This window comes from Ambystoma mexicanum, chromosome 10 (genome assembly GCF_040938575.1).
Source record: "Ambystoma mexicanum isolate Mex_15411 chromosome 10, UKY_AmexF1_1, whole genome shotgun sequence".
Taxonomy (NCBI): Eukaryota; Metazoa; Chordata; class Amphibia; order Caudata; family Ambystomatidae; genus Ambystoma; species Ambystoma mexicanum.
Window position 1 is genome coordinate 52,561,622 of NC_090932.1, and position 15,784 is coordinate 52,577,405.

The following is a 15,784-nucleotide window of genomic DNA, read 5'->3' on the forward strand; positions in this document are numbered from 1 at the left end:
GGATGGGAGTAGTCTCGACCATAAAATCATTAACAAAACAGTCCTAGTTGTGTCAGTCAAATCAAAATGACCTATTCTGGCAAATACATAATGCCTGACATTTATCTAGTACAAAAAGTGTGAAAAGGAATATATGTGTATAAAGAAAAGAAAGTGTTCAAAAGAATGAATGAGAATGAATGTGGCTGAGTCAGCACTCTTCTCCATGTTGGACAGCACGGAGTAAGGCGGTCCCTGTAGACAAGACAACACACTCTGGCTCAGGCTCTTAACACAAAAGCATTTCAAAACATGGATTGAGGCCCAGCTAGCCTTCCACGTAAAAGTCTTGCTTTCCAATTTCCACACAGACAGTTTAACAAAAAGTTCACAGCGTTCCCCCTCTGTTGGCCTCAGAACTCTTAAATCAAAAGTTTGCATCGCTCCCCCTCTGTCGGGTTGAGACCTTTTAGAGCTGAAAGTTCACAACACTTGAAGGGGTTCTCTTCCCAAGCTTAACACATATCCTCGAGTAGTTCCCTTTCCCTAACTAATTATTACTTCCGGTCTCCCTCAGTTGGGCTCGGACCGTTTCCTGATGTCGAAGACGTTCGAATGTGTGTGGCTTTTGCAACAGACCTCCGCAGGACCACTTCGACCTTCCAGCTTGCAATTTACACTCCTATGTTATTTACCCCAGTGCTTTCTGGTCTGGGTAGTTCACTGTGTTATGTACCAAAGTTCAACATTCAGCTTTTCACATTCTCCTTTTCTCAGGTTAACTTCAATCACCTTGCTTTTACAGTTCATTCACTTTCTCTTTACAACTTTTTCACCTTTCACAGAGACTTTCAAGTGGGCTACTTCCTTTCGCTGAACCACTCCATTGTCCAATATCGCTGGCTTTACAGCTATCGTTATTTCAAAGTTCATTCACAGGTCTGCCTTTCTTCGCGTTTCAGCCACACATGTGTAGTCTTCAATTTTGAGATATAATGTTGCCCTTTCAATCTTTCTTCAGCACACACTGGTCTCTCGCGTTGCTTGCCAGCTCACTGGCTGTGTGCATTTCTTTCTCATCTTTACTGTCTTCCACTTTATGAGTCAAGGTTAGTACCACAGGCTTTGCCTCGCCTCCCCAACTCTGTCATTCACTCAGGAGGGATTCTGGCGTCCTTGAAACATAATGCAGCCTGCTTGTTTGAGATTCATCCTTCTCCACGTATCTTTCACAGCCTTTTGAAGGCAACAACCTCCTGCAGAGAACTCCTGGGGTTTCCTACTCGTGGCTCCCGTCCCTCCGTCCATTGCTCTGCTCCAGTAGGTTCAACATCGGGGAATCCTATGAAATAGGATGGGTTAGGTGTACGGCAAAGGGGGGAATCCCACATCTCACCATAGGCTGCCTCACCCCTACTCTCCAAAGACCCTCACCCAGGTCATCCTCCTGCACTGGTCAACCTCCAGGGTATCGATGCAAAGATGATGGTCATGCCCTGCCCACCTGAAAGAGAGATCCCCCCGGGGACTAGCAGGTGAGACACCCCTTGGTTTCTCACAGTACCACAATGCATCATGCATAATCCAAAACAAAAACAAAGTGCCACATTGTATCACACAACAGCTTCACTGCCAGTGCCACATGCATGTACCATTGTACACCAACCCTTCAATGCTGACCCTCTGCCCCCAGAAGTGTAGGGAAGGCTGAAAGGAAACCTAGCATGCCACATGCATGAGCGCAATACACTGCCATAAGACACCCATCAGGTACACATGACACCAACAGACACATCATGAAATATCTGCTTCAACATAACAGGGTTCATGTGATGCCAAAACAATGCATGATACCAGTGACACAGCATCCATAGACATTGTATGGGTGCATGCCATGTGATGAAGCCCCATATGCATGCACATGATGAGCATTGTCATGATACTGTGTAGGTCCAACCGCACACATTTCACAGTGACTAATGTCTGTGCCTCTCCCCATGCAGGTGAATCCAGATACACTCAGTTGGCCTGGCTAATGACCCCTGTGCATGATCCATGAACACTGCATGACATAGCCTACAAACACGCATACAGCAGGACCCCTTTGTGCATTGAGTGCACCTTTGGACTCCTGAAGGCACGTTTCTGGTGCTTAGATCGTACATGCAGAGCCCTTATGTAGGCTCCAGAGAAAGTAGGGATAATAGTGCTTGTGTGTGCCATGCTACACAACATCTGCATAAGGAGGAATGCAGCCCTACCCCGTGACATGGCATACCCGATCCCAGATAAAGAATTATTTTGACTCTGGGACACTAATAAGGATCTACTTCCTTCCTTAACCTTAAACCAGCTTTTTTGAACCAACAGCAGTGACTGGGTTTAAGACACCTTTCTTATTAAAAAGGAGGTTAATAGCCTTAGCATGTATATATCACAGGTTATGTGTGTTCTTTACATATAGCGGCTAATTAGAGCCGGTTATTTCACTGTGTCTTGTGCTAACTATGTTTTAGTATTTTATGTAATTATGCTCTTTTTCAATTAATTACTTTTTCACTCATTTCTTTATTTTTTTTGTGCTAATATACATATGTTTATGTGCCCCTATGAGCTGGGCCTCACTTGTTGTTTTTTTGTTTCTTCATTGATTGTCACATTGAATATTCCAACATTATTTGTTGTCCCAAAAAAAAAAAAATTATAATAATAATAATAATAAAATGTTATATTTTTTCACATTTGAGGCTGATATGGTGTTTCTTTTCTTGTGAGTGAATGTACAGATGATTTCTCTGAAAACAGGTTGGACTAGGAAACTTTGAATAATTTAACCTAGTGACCAATCCTCTGCGTAACAGCACCTTTTCTTGTTTGGATACACTACCCCGTGACATGGTCATGCCACCCCCATATGATGATGACGAAGTTCCTGTGGCAGGGGCCACAGCAGGCAACATCAGAGATGATGTCAGGGATGGGAGACTGACTCGCCAGGCACTGATTGACACTTTCTTCTAAGTAATTTCCCTGGCACAAGCCATGCACCACTGAGTGACTGACACTTATGTAAATAAACTCCACAATGACGCAATCATGAATGTCCTTGCATTGATGTAGTTCAACTGTTTTAGTCTAACTATGTACCCTACTACCAACCACACTCCTCCCACCACCAACTCCCCAGCACACTATCCCCCCACCCTCCTCCAAACACCAACTCCCCAGCACGCTATCCCCCACCCTCCTCGCACCACCAACTCCCCAGCAGGGTCTGTTGATGGTGGCAGCGGGGAGGGCTTTCCGGGGTCTGTTGATGCTCAGTATGTGGTGACACTGGGCTGGTGTCCCCCTGTACCTCCACGGTCACCCTGCCAGCAGGTGTGGCTTCTGTGTTTGACCCTACAGCTGCAGGAGTGGGTGCAGTGTGCCTTGCGCTGGATCTGGTGGGCTGTGGATTGGATGTTTTCTTGGCCCTGCTGTGTTGCAGTCTCTCACAGCGGGACATATGCCTCGGCATAGCCTGACTGGGCCTTTGCATAGTGTCGTGGTGGTGGCAGGCCTTGAGGGCCTGGATGCACCACTCCCAGATGGGCGTGCAACCTCCTCCTCCTCTGATGCCTCTGGTGATTTGTGAGTGCCTGTAGGGTACATAGGAAATGTCCGGTATGGTTTCCCCATGTGTGTTGCATGCAAGACACATTTGCTATGGTGCTGAGTGGGAACGCACACATTTGGGCAAATGGCCATGATTTGTTAGGGTAGATTCCATGTAGGCCCAGCATTATGGGGATGCTAGTAGCAATCAATGTGTGACACATTGCTAGTTTTACTTTGGCCTGTGTGTGGGGAGGGCAGGGTGTCCATACTGGGGCAGCTGATGTATGACATGCATGCCTGTGGTCCTTCATGCCCCCAGATGCCCTCCCCGGCTGGCACTCACATGGTGGGGTTGGCGGTGGTGCCTTACACCATGCCACCGGCATGGCTCTACGAGGCAGTGCTGTGCAGCAATTGGCAAGCTGAGCACATGTCAGTGTAGGTGATTTGTACTTCCCTGAGGCTTGCCTGCCATGCCAACATGGGGCAGGCCAACTGGGCCCATGACATGCTAGTGTGACTGCTGCACAATGTTGCGGTCACTCATGCACAGAAATCGCGCTGGCAAAAGATGCACTAGCAGGGGTGTGGTCTGCAGGCATTTGGATAGGTCAATTGCCACCCTTTGCACTGCTGTGATGCTCAGGGGTGCCCATGGTGCTCGGCCCCATGGCTGCTGTGGAGGGTGGCTGATGTGCCACCCCGTCACTCTACCCTGTTGGCATGCCCAGCTTCTGGGTCTGCTGACATGCGTCCCTGTCCTCTAGGGCATGTTATGCTGGGCTGTCATTTTTGCTTGCACTTGTGTTGAGGGGGGTTGACTCACCTCCTGCCTCCTGGCTGCTGCCACCTGCCTCCACACCACCAACTCCCTCTATTCCTTGCATGTCCAGCACTGTGCTGCACTTTTCCTCCCAGGCGGTGAGGACCAGTGGCTCCACAGTGCCTCCTCAAGTTGCCAGCGACTCCTGGCAGTGTTGCAACAGCAGTTCCCGCACCATGACCCTCAGGTTGTTCCACCACTTGCAACAGTCCTCTAAGTCACGGGTACACTTGCCACTGCAGTAACCTTCTGGCTGATGGCATGCCAGAAGGCTGCCCTGCGCTGTCCTGTGGTCTTACGCTGTTGACTGCCATACGGTTCATTGCAGTGGACAATGGCTTCATCTGTGAGAACCACCAGCTCCGCCTCACTGAATTTGGTTTCTGCGGCAGGTTTTCTGCAACCCACCTCGGATCCTCTCCTGAGACATTCTGGCTTCTTTCCAGGACCGGATGGCTGCAGGAAGTTAAGATATTTAATGGATTGTGATTTTCAAAATGGCCACTGCAATGCTTCCCGTTCCAGCACGGACAAAATTTCCGCCGGTGCTAAAAGCACCATGGTCGCGGTGGTAGCACTATTGGTGCTGGGATTTTGGCAGTAACTCTTATTTTGGTGCAGTTTGTGCCAGGTGCTAATAGCATTACCGCCTTAGTCGGCCGCATGTTCACGTCAGGTTGTGATGCGGTGCTAATACCACTGCAGGACCCCATAGTAACACTATTTCCACTAGGTAGAAATTGTGCTGGATTACCACCGGACCTGTGATGGGGACCTATATGAATGTTTGGGATGGGTAAAATGACCTCATACGCATATGTCTGCTGCATGGTTAGCATCAATTTTGACTGCTAAAAGAAGGCAAATACTGCCTGCTCCACATACTGTGTCAAGGAGCACCCCATTACAATTGTGGAGCTTTGCTCAACTGCAAATGCAGCAGCCGCAAGCACCTGTCTGGATAGGAACTGGCCCTGCATCACCAAATCTAGCACTCTGCTGTAGTAGGCCAATGGCTTGAGGCCCATCATGTTCTTCTGTGTAAGTACCACAGTCATCAGATGGCCATTGGAATGATAAAACAGATAGAACTCTTGTGTGAAGTCAGGGGTTGCTAACACTGTGGCAGTGGAAATGACCTCTTTCAGGTCATTAAAGCTTGTAAGCTTGTCCTCTGTCCATACAGTTTGTGGTAATTCTTTTGAGACTCTTTGAGGCCTTGCAACAGGGGCCTGGTGTAAACCACATAGTCTAGGATCCACGTTCTGCAGTAGTTACATAACCCTAGGAATTTCTGAATTTCCTTGACAGTCTTAGGCTGGGGGGGCACTGCGCACAGATGCAGAGAGGTCGGGTATAATTCTCTTCCCGTGGAAAGATATCAATTACCCGAAATAGAGTACTTCTTGGGGGGAGTATTACAATTTTACCTTTTTTACCTTGTATGCTACTAGCTGCAAAAGGGTGACAGAGTCCTTCCTGCACTGGTACTCACTGTCACTACACACCAGCAGGTTTTCTAGATACCGAATGATGGTACCGGGCACCTGGATGTTTCCTAAATCAGCATGTAATATTCAGTTGAAGATACGGGGGGACTCACAGGACCCCTGAGGCAATCTCGTGCGCTGAAAGCACATTCCCCCATGTGTAAATGCAGTGAGGTACTGCGAGTCGGGATGCAGGGGGTTGGAAAAGAAAGCGTTCTTGATTTCTACCACTGTGAAGTGGGTCGCCTCTTTCGGGATGCCTGTACAATATCATTTAGAGGGTGGAGATCCTGTATCATTCTCCAACTCCCCCCTTTTGCCTTTTTTATCTGATAGATAGCCATGTTGCATGGGGAGGACGGAAGGGACAATTATTCCCTGATTTAGGAGTGCAACAATGGTGTCTCCTATTCCTTTCTTTGCCTCTTTGGACAGCGGATACGGTTTTGCTAACACCGTGCCTGGCTTGAGTGTGATCCAAACTGGGACCACTCCCTTTAAGAGCACTTCATCATGTACATTGGCTGTCCATAACCTCTCTGGAACATGCTCTTAATCTGTCTCTGTGAAGGGGAGTGGGGCAACAAGGGCAATCAAGGAACATTGCACTTTGTGATATTGCACCATAATTTTGCAGGGGATTCAGTTTGCCAACATAATTTCTCCATCATCAACCCGACTCTTAAACAATTCTGCATCTGTTACTTCTTTAAGCAGCACTGCTGGGTCAATACACAACACAGTTCGCCACTCACATCCATCAGAATCTGTCCCAACCACAACAATCCTCTCAGCTGACACCACTAGGCCCTGTAAATCTAGGGAAGGGATTGTTCCTGCCACAATTAATGGGCTCACCATGGGTCAAAAAATGAAATCAGATGTTACCCATTAACCTGCCTTACCAATCTGGGGCACTGAGTCAAGCAGAACTGTCATCCCATACACAGAAATATCTGGGTCCACGGAGATGCTGCAAATCACTGCCTCCTACCTCTGGTATGTATTATTACCATCGCCCTCAAGGCGCACATGTCTTGAGGGCCACCACTCCAAGATTAGTGAAGGAGATGGTCATATGCAGTTTGCTCAACAAATCCAGACCCATCAATTGATTGGGGATGTCTCGGAGCACGTCAGGGGTGCATGCACCACCTTTCCTCCTATTTTAATTGCTACCTCTTCTGTGTATGGAACCATTGCGACAGCCCCAGAGAAGCTTTGCTTGTCCATAGTTTCACCTGATGTGAGAGTTTCCCTCGCTGATGCATAATTTACTAGCACCGGTGTTGACCACAAAGATTAATTGTTTATCTCCTATCTCAGCACCCACCAAGTGTTCCTCGACAGGGTGGGTAGTCATGGACAGGACTGGTCATGCAAGAGCTTTCTGTGGGCTGTCCTAATCAGGGTGTGTTGGTCCCTGGAAAAATGAAAGTGTTGCCTCCCATGACACTGACACCCCTGTAAGGTGCCAATGTTCCATTTGGTACTGCATTGTTTGTGGACATATGAGCACCATATGGGGCATTCTGCTGAGTTGCTTGCAGTTCGCTGTTCGGTGGGGCTGGTGCCTGCGCTTGCGGAGGCCTTTGTGGTAACTGAGTGTAAGCCTAGTGTATCTCATAGGGTATGGAGGTGGCCATCAGGGTGGGAAGGAGTATGGCTGTGGAGGAGCGGGTCAGGGTGGTTGTATGTATTGTATCCCGCTCCCTGTCATCATCTCCCATTGTATATTACATTGTCGACTGCACGCCCTGTGTATTGGTGTACGCCTGCCGCAGTACATTCCACACCAGCTCTCTGATATAGTTAAACGGTGCCCCATCATGTTTGTCATCCATTTTTACCCTGAGTATTCAACCTTCACACAAACATCTCATGTCTGATCTCCCACTATTGCTACCAGCAAACTTTTCATGTCTCCCACTGCTAAGGGTATACCCGCAGTCTGTTTCTCAAATGCATATATCAATTTCCCAGCTCAAGAAGTAAAGGGTGGGAGCACCTTAATCGGGTTGTTTTTATCCATCTGGGCCAGGGGAACATACTGTGCTCTCCCATGACCTTTATGCAATAATGGCAACTCCATGCCCACTCCCCTTATCTCCTTTTTATTCCCATCTTTCTTTTCCTTGCTACTGCGGCTCGTCCAAACCTGTTCCTCAATAGCAGACCCCACAAAACTCTCTACTCGTGGAGTACATTCTAGCACTTCCTCTTCTCCCTCTTAGTCACCCACAGTGACTCAATCTTCTTCCAGCATTTGTTAATCTGTGGAGGAGCAGCCGAACACTTCTGCAGTCCTGACCCTATTCTGGCTACATGTTGGAAACCAGAAATTGCTACATGTGCGACACCAGTAATGGTACCTATACCGAAAGACCCTTTGAGACAAGGTATCCACTGAAAAATCTCTCTATGATGTATCCCCGAAAGGATGATGGTCTCCTGAGGGAGATCCCTGAAGGAGTGTTAAGATGTGAGAGGAGAGGTTGGTAACATCACAAGAAATGGGAGTGACACAGTAAGAGGGAAGACCAAGGAAGGGAATGCACAGATATATGTGTAGAATCTGGATATTCGATGCCACGATTTAAGCAAGCTCAACCCATTGAGAAAGAAGAATTGGTAGCTGTGCGTGTGTCGCAGCAAAGAATGAGTCGAAGCTCAAAGACAGGCCAAAGGAAGACTGCTTGGCCTGATGTAAAAGGGTAAGAGCAGCCAAAACGGGTTATCAGTCCTTGAAGAACAGTGAATGTGAGACGCAGAGGCAATCTTTATTAAAGTTTCAAAAAGAGAACACCATGAGTGCCAACTTTCTTTATTCAGGATGATTAAATACTATAAACTGGGCTTATCTACGGTCTCTGATCACGTGAGTCCGAGATGGAAATAGAAGTGGGCATGCCAGCCTGAACCTTGATAAGAACGCGCTCAAACTCCCTAATATTCCCACACAAGAGAAGCTACTACAAGGCCAAGTGAAAAGACAATGTGAATGGCAGATGGCTTGAGTGATGAGAGATGATGGGCTAATTGGGTGGGGAGGTACGGTCAAGTCCACCCACCGGCACCTGGGGTACCAGCTTACATGCTGCTAGAGAATTGAATGTCCCAGAAGGGTACAAGTGTGCCAACCAATTGTAAAAGGCCATATAATGAAGGGCCGTATAGTTTAACATCCAATGATGTGTTCTGTTTCTTGCACTAGGGAGGGCATGAGTGCCCACCTGATTATAGAGACCCAATCACAATTCTATCCCATATAAAAAAGTATACTTAGATGTTCCCCTTGAGCAACCACAATCCCCTGTATGTTTGTGTAGTTTCCCATGTAGTATGATGTCACGTATGATGAATTTATACTACATAAATGTGATTTTTTATGAAACGTATTGAGATTGTGCTGTGTGACATCCGTTGATGTCCACTGTATTCCCTGTTTTAGCCAATTGATATTGAAACCGAAACGTTTTGCCAACTTCCTGAGTCGGTCTTCTTGTTTGGTGTGAGAGTTATTCTCCATCCCATCCATCATACAATGTGTTACTTTAATTAAAAGGACCATATGGTTCACATCTGCTTCCCAATCTGACCTCACTGTCCCATACCCTACGCTTCCCGCATCTCATACATCATCTTTCCCCTTGTCAATATGTACATCTTTAAATGCAGTACTCTCTAATATAAACAAAATATCTCTGGCCCTCCACTCGTCTAGGCCACACCGCAATGTATTCCGTCCTTCTCTTAAGGCCCGTAATTGTGCCAACTCTGCTTGTGTTGCCAGCAGCGCTTCTTCCTAATTCCTTTTGGGGGGTTTTGTTATTTGGTTGGCATGGGGTGGCGCTGAGGCAGGTGAAGATATGTATTTTGGGTTTGTATATCCTGAAGCAGGATAGGCTTTGAACGGGTATAGCCGTGCTTGGAGAGCGGGTGACTGTGTCTCTTCTGGGGTGGTTGGTGACCCTCTTTTCGGGGCTGGGGTGTTACCACTTTGATGTTTGTGTTCTTCACTATCCTCAACATTCTCTATAAATGTAAAAATCTCTTTTCTCTTTTGAAGTGTTTACATTTCTATTTGGCCGTTAAAAAGGAACTCATGTGTTCCAATGTCCCTCTGTTGTCAGTGCCCTGCTCTGGCCATGGGAGGGCATCCTTCCTTGTGTTTCTGCCACCCACTGTTTATGGTATTTCTCTATCTTATCTTTATACAATGGTAATGAGCCACACATATGCTCAAGCAGGGTCATCACCCCATATTGACAATCATAAAATTGCAAAAATATTAGGTTGTATACCAAATATATTTGTCGTACCGGTCCTACCAGTTTGTCACTCCCATCCCGCATCAAACCCTATTTGCACCTTCACCACACACATCTTTCTCACTCCGCACCCCCCACGTTCACACTGCTTTTTCCACAGGCCCTCCCTTGGCCTAAGCTCGTTGCACAGAAAATTTTAAAACACTAAAACAATAAGCTAAAACAATTGACTAAAATAATGACCACTTCTTCGTCTTATTCCCCAAACCGGAATATATTGGGCACAGGAATCGGTGCTCACCAATTATAAGGAGACCCTACTAATTTATTTTCCTTTTCACAATTCAAAAAATAGCGCCACCATCTCTCATAGCTAGGAAAGAATCCCACAATTCTCTATGTTCCTTCCCTTCTTGTTATAACATTAATCATAATAATAGAAAATACCACAAGGTATTTACATCCTCTCCAACCACAATACACCACTCCACCATGCACTCTCACTCCCTTTTCCTACACAAAACCCTACACACCACCGTCTCGCTCTCCTGTCACCATCTCCCTGCTTTCCAATAGCAGCCTGCACCCTCTTAGGAGCAGCACCCCGCTACAAAGAGCAGATGAGAATTCTGTGAAAACGGCTCCTGTACACCACTGCGGGTTGCACACTTGTGATTGGTCACTGCAGGTGGGTGCGACCTCTCCAGAAGTGCAGCGTGGACTCCTCCGTCTTTGCCCAGGTCACTGGGATCACATAGCGATCACCAAAAATGTAGAGAAGCTCCTCAACGCTCACACCAGAAAAAATACAACTCACTAGGGAAAAAGGCCCTGTCCATCTCTTGCAAGGAGGACAAAGTTTTATTTCCACAAAAATAAGATACGCCAGCAAAGAACTCTGCTGTCGCGGAACTTTCTGGCTAAATCAGCGCAAGCAGTACATCAAAAGGTGACACAGCGTCATCAGTGACGTAAGTTACATAGGTTACAACTCTGAATGGCTGGTTGTTGCGAACCTATACATAGGCTACCTGCCCCATAAGGGATGCGAGGCCATTGGTCCCAGCCTCTTCTCTCCCTTTTCTTCTATGTGGCCTCCTTCCTGCACCTGACCTTACGGTGAAGGCTGCCTATCCCTGCTTTCTGATCTCTTCTGATAGATTGAGAGTCTAACAGCTTCATGGTCGGTGGTCTGGGACTGGCTAGTACCTTGGAATGCTGGGGTCTTGGCAAGGGAGCATCTGGGAGCTGTAACTTAAAACTGGGGCTGGGGAAGTTTGGAAGCCTGTGCCCTCCTTCTCGTGGGATAACTTTTCACAGGGAGCTCTCAGCCCCCTCATGTCCTTGCAGGATGCATTCCTCCTGGGATATGAATACTGGCAGTATGAGACAATGCAAGGTCTATGAATCTCTGCAGCTCTGGCCTTTCTCACTGCTGCCCATGTTACAACATATTCCAACATGCACAAGCTTATTTGTACCTTCGTGGTCTGGGCCTACTGCCCTGACTGTAACACAGCATTAGGCCTATAATCAATATGACTGCCACTTCCCAAGATGGTATTTTGTTCCCAGTGTAGTCCATACCCAAAGCATGCACTAATCTACCCACAACCTGGTCCCTTTGGACACCCCAACCCCTCTGTGACATCCCCGAGCCCCTATAACACTTTCCAGGCCTTTGCCTTATCTTAAACTGCTTGGGTGCCTGGGACAATCGTCCCCCCTTCCCAACAGAAGGCAGCATGGGTTGCAAAATCAGAGGGAGAGATACAAGTTTCGGTAAGGGTAATGAGGTCATGAGAAGGTAAATGAGAAAGGAAGAACTAAGAGGTAAAGGAGGTTTTATTGCAGACAAACTTCATTCCTAAGAGCAATAGATATAGCGTCAGATGTAGAAGCATAGCGACAGCGAGTCTGAGAAATAGAGAGGCACTGAGGGCAGAAGAGAGAAGAGGAAGTGTGTTGGAAGTTATAGTTGGAGTATTATTTGTGAATAGAAAGAGTAGTGGAGTAAGAAGAGACGTGGCATCGAGGAGAAGAGATGATAGGGATGGAAAGGCAGTTGAGATGGTTCTGAGTGATGGAGAGTGTGGAGAGATGTAGGAGGAAGAGGAAGAGATAGCATGAGAAGTGCATGGAGAGGGTGAAGCGGAGAAGTAGCAATAAAGTGTATTTAGAGACAAGTAACAGGACACAGCAAAGCAAAGCAAAGGCTCATAGGATCATAGGCATAGAAGCTGGTCAAAAGCTGGTCTTCACTCTTCACTGTTCCACCCTTACCAGGGATGCTCATGGCAGAACGCCCCTAGGGAGTTCACAAGGGATGAGACACACTCTTGTCACCTGATTGCCTAGGTCATCAGTGGTTGGTCTCACAGAAAGTGTCCCGGTTGTTGCTGGGGTGAGGCAATTTCTTCCTGATTGGTGTTGCCAGAGGAGCGTCTTGTGGCCTTAGGTTGAAGATTGGGCTGATACAAGCTAAAATTATCTGTTTCTTCTGTGTGCAACAAGGCAATGTTTCAATGTGCATGTGGCCACTGACTTGTTGGTTGTGCTACTGAAGATGCACATTTTGTACAGTAAGCAACATTAATAACTAAGAAAAAATTGAACATAACAGTTGTAGATCCTGCAATGTGGTCCTTTGGTACCTTACAAGTTCTGGAACCTAAGCACAACTTCCCGCAGAGCCTATTAACATCCACCTGAACATCCCTCATTCAAACAATGCATCCCCAGAGTGATGGGACTTTCCTGCGGGACACATGAAATGAGAGTGTGTGCCACCAAATACAAGTCCCATTCCTACATCAGAGGTTTCCCTATTTTCTGCTGCTTTCATTCTGTTTATAACCATAAAAAACAGGAGACCCTCTGCCCGCCTTTCCCTCCAAGATATATGTTTTGTCGCATGCAATGGTTAAGCTGTGTGGCACTAGGAAACAGGTAACATGAAATGTGTTAGAGGGACAGGATGGAACCTTAATAAGAACTGTCAATTTGGATTAGTGCTCTGAATGGCTTTCTGGCAGCTCATCTCCCTGAATAACAGTGTGAAAGTACCGCGCACAGGCACATTTTAAATTCTATTCAATAATGCTTTAATGGCATGACTTAATGGGGTAGTTCGCTCAGAAATTGTATTGACCCAATCGTTCGGGCATGTATGTTTGCACATACATCGATCAATCTTAAAATAAATTCAAATGCACTTTTACACATGGAAAATGACGTGTCCGGTACCGCCATCTTGTGCTAATCTTATCCATTGATCCATCACCATAATTTTAAGGGCCGTTGTGGCACTAATTCAGATCACCCGCCCCTAAAGCTGACATCACTAGTCAAAACGACATGCACCACCTCCTTTAATGACGTTCGTGGCCAGCATAGCCAAATGCACCCCGTCATCACCCACCTCAAAACATTACCTAACGAAGGACCAGGAACATAAAAACACACATTTGCACAAAATGTGAGTGTTTTTTTCTTTTCATAAAAAGGATCTAAAAATGTATATTTAGAAGAAAACAGTACTAGTCGGAAACGTAACAAGTGCTTTTATTTTTGACATAACGCTCAAAAGAGGAGATTAAGACAACAAAAACATTGATAACTTTTGCCAATAGAGGTTATAGCTAGCAGACATTGCATGGTTCACATTTTCTGTATAACTGAACATTGATCGATTAATCCCGGTCTTTGCATTCTTTAGAGAAAGTTATTTTGTTCCATCACAGATGTTTGATCGATGCACATGGTGTTCCATTAGTGAGAAGAAAGGAGTGGTTTCAATTTCAAATGCAACACTTTCACATCCACCTGTTTTCAAACCCTTAAGGCTGCTGTGTTGCTCCTTATCACTGCAAATTCAAAAGAACAGATTGGTGTCTGGCAATCTTCCCAGATAATGGTTACCACAGATGTGTTGTTGATGATTATTGTCCTATTACGGTTGAAGACGCCATCAGCTGGAAGATTGAACCAATGTGAGGCACACATTGGTAAAATATAACTATGTAAAATCAAGAATGCAAAACTATATTTCAGTACCCAGTTTATAATAGACTATACACAGTACATAAGTATCAATTTGTGTTACAATTAACATGTACAATCTCTTCTTTGCAACAAATTGAACATTCTATCTGTCAAATCATTAATCATGTAGCACACAGCACACATGCCATCCTCACTCGCGTAAATATTATGTAAATATATGCTTACATTATGTCTTGAATTTCCAGTCTCTCTGACCAACTGCTTCGAAAGACAGATCTCAGTAAAAGAAACGTAACATTCTTATGTCCGCTTTCAATATAGTGAATCTTATCAATTCTTTGTGGCTATTTGACAGATTGTGTCCTTCAAAATGTTAGTATGGTTGCTTCAAGGACGAATAAAAATTAGACCTTTTATTCTGTGTTCACAGCGAGCCATGGCTTGGTTTCGTTTTAGAGAACACATTCGACAAACATTAACAATATTATTAACTGTTTTCAATGGCAAGCTCTGCAGTGAAACACAATGAAATATTTAAAGCATTCCACATAGAAGAATATGTACTTCCTTTTTTAAGGTATCAAGGTGCCTTGTCCCACAACATTTATGGATTCTATCACAGATGCACCTAGGCGAGGTGCAGGCAGGCTCAGACTGGCCAATGGCCAAAAGGGCACTGCCCAAAACAAAAATGTAAAATGATATTGTGGGGCAGCATTTTGGTCAAAGTGGGCCACTCTATTTCTCAAAAAACTGAATTTGAATGCACATCATGCAAACAGGCTTTTCCACCTTGACCACAATGCATCGACTTTGGTAATTCTGTCCATTGGTTAAATAATTGTACCTTTGGAACTATTCAACCTATTGCAACATTACTCAATGCACCTAGGTATTTTCTTGGATAAGAAACAAGGATGCCAGAGCAAGAAGCAACTGCAAGGCTTCAAAGGAGTTGAAGAGGATAAGCTACATATGCAGGACATATTTCTCTTAGATTAAGTAAAGGAGTGAACAGTTTCGAGTCCCAAGTATTGTTCAATTAAAGATGCAGAAAGCACATGCAGAATGGAGCATCTAAGTCGCCAGAGGCCAATGAGAGTAATAGCACCTGATGTAGTTGAATCAAATAACATTTAATACAAGTTCAACATGGACAGAATCATTGTCTCCTCACACATGATTCAGGACCGGACAACAAGGCATATTCATAAGGCTCCAGTCAAAGACAGCAGTGTACTTTCACTCCCCTCAAAGTTCCAAAGATGGGAAAAGTCAGCAGGGTCAACTACAAAGAGGAAGCCTTGGCCTAGGGCCTAACTGATGAAAGATGGTATGCTAATTAGCTATGAAAGGTAGTTGTCTGATGTTGTTCTCTTGCATCTGGTTTTGTTGCTTCCGTACTGCTAACGAGCCGAATGTCCAAGGTTGGTAAAAGAGTGCCAACCAATCACGAGGGCCTATGAAATGGTGGACCATACATTTCATTGTTGTTCGGGCCTATCCGCTGCTGTTGCTATGCTAATATAATAATATGCTAATATCAGTATTTTACGGAGTTAGAGGTAGTCCAAGTCATGCCTATCAGATAAGGGGCATCCAATGATAATACTAAC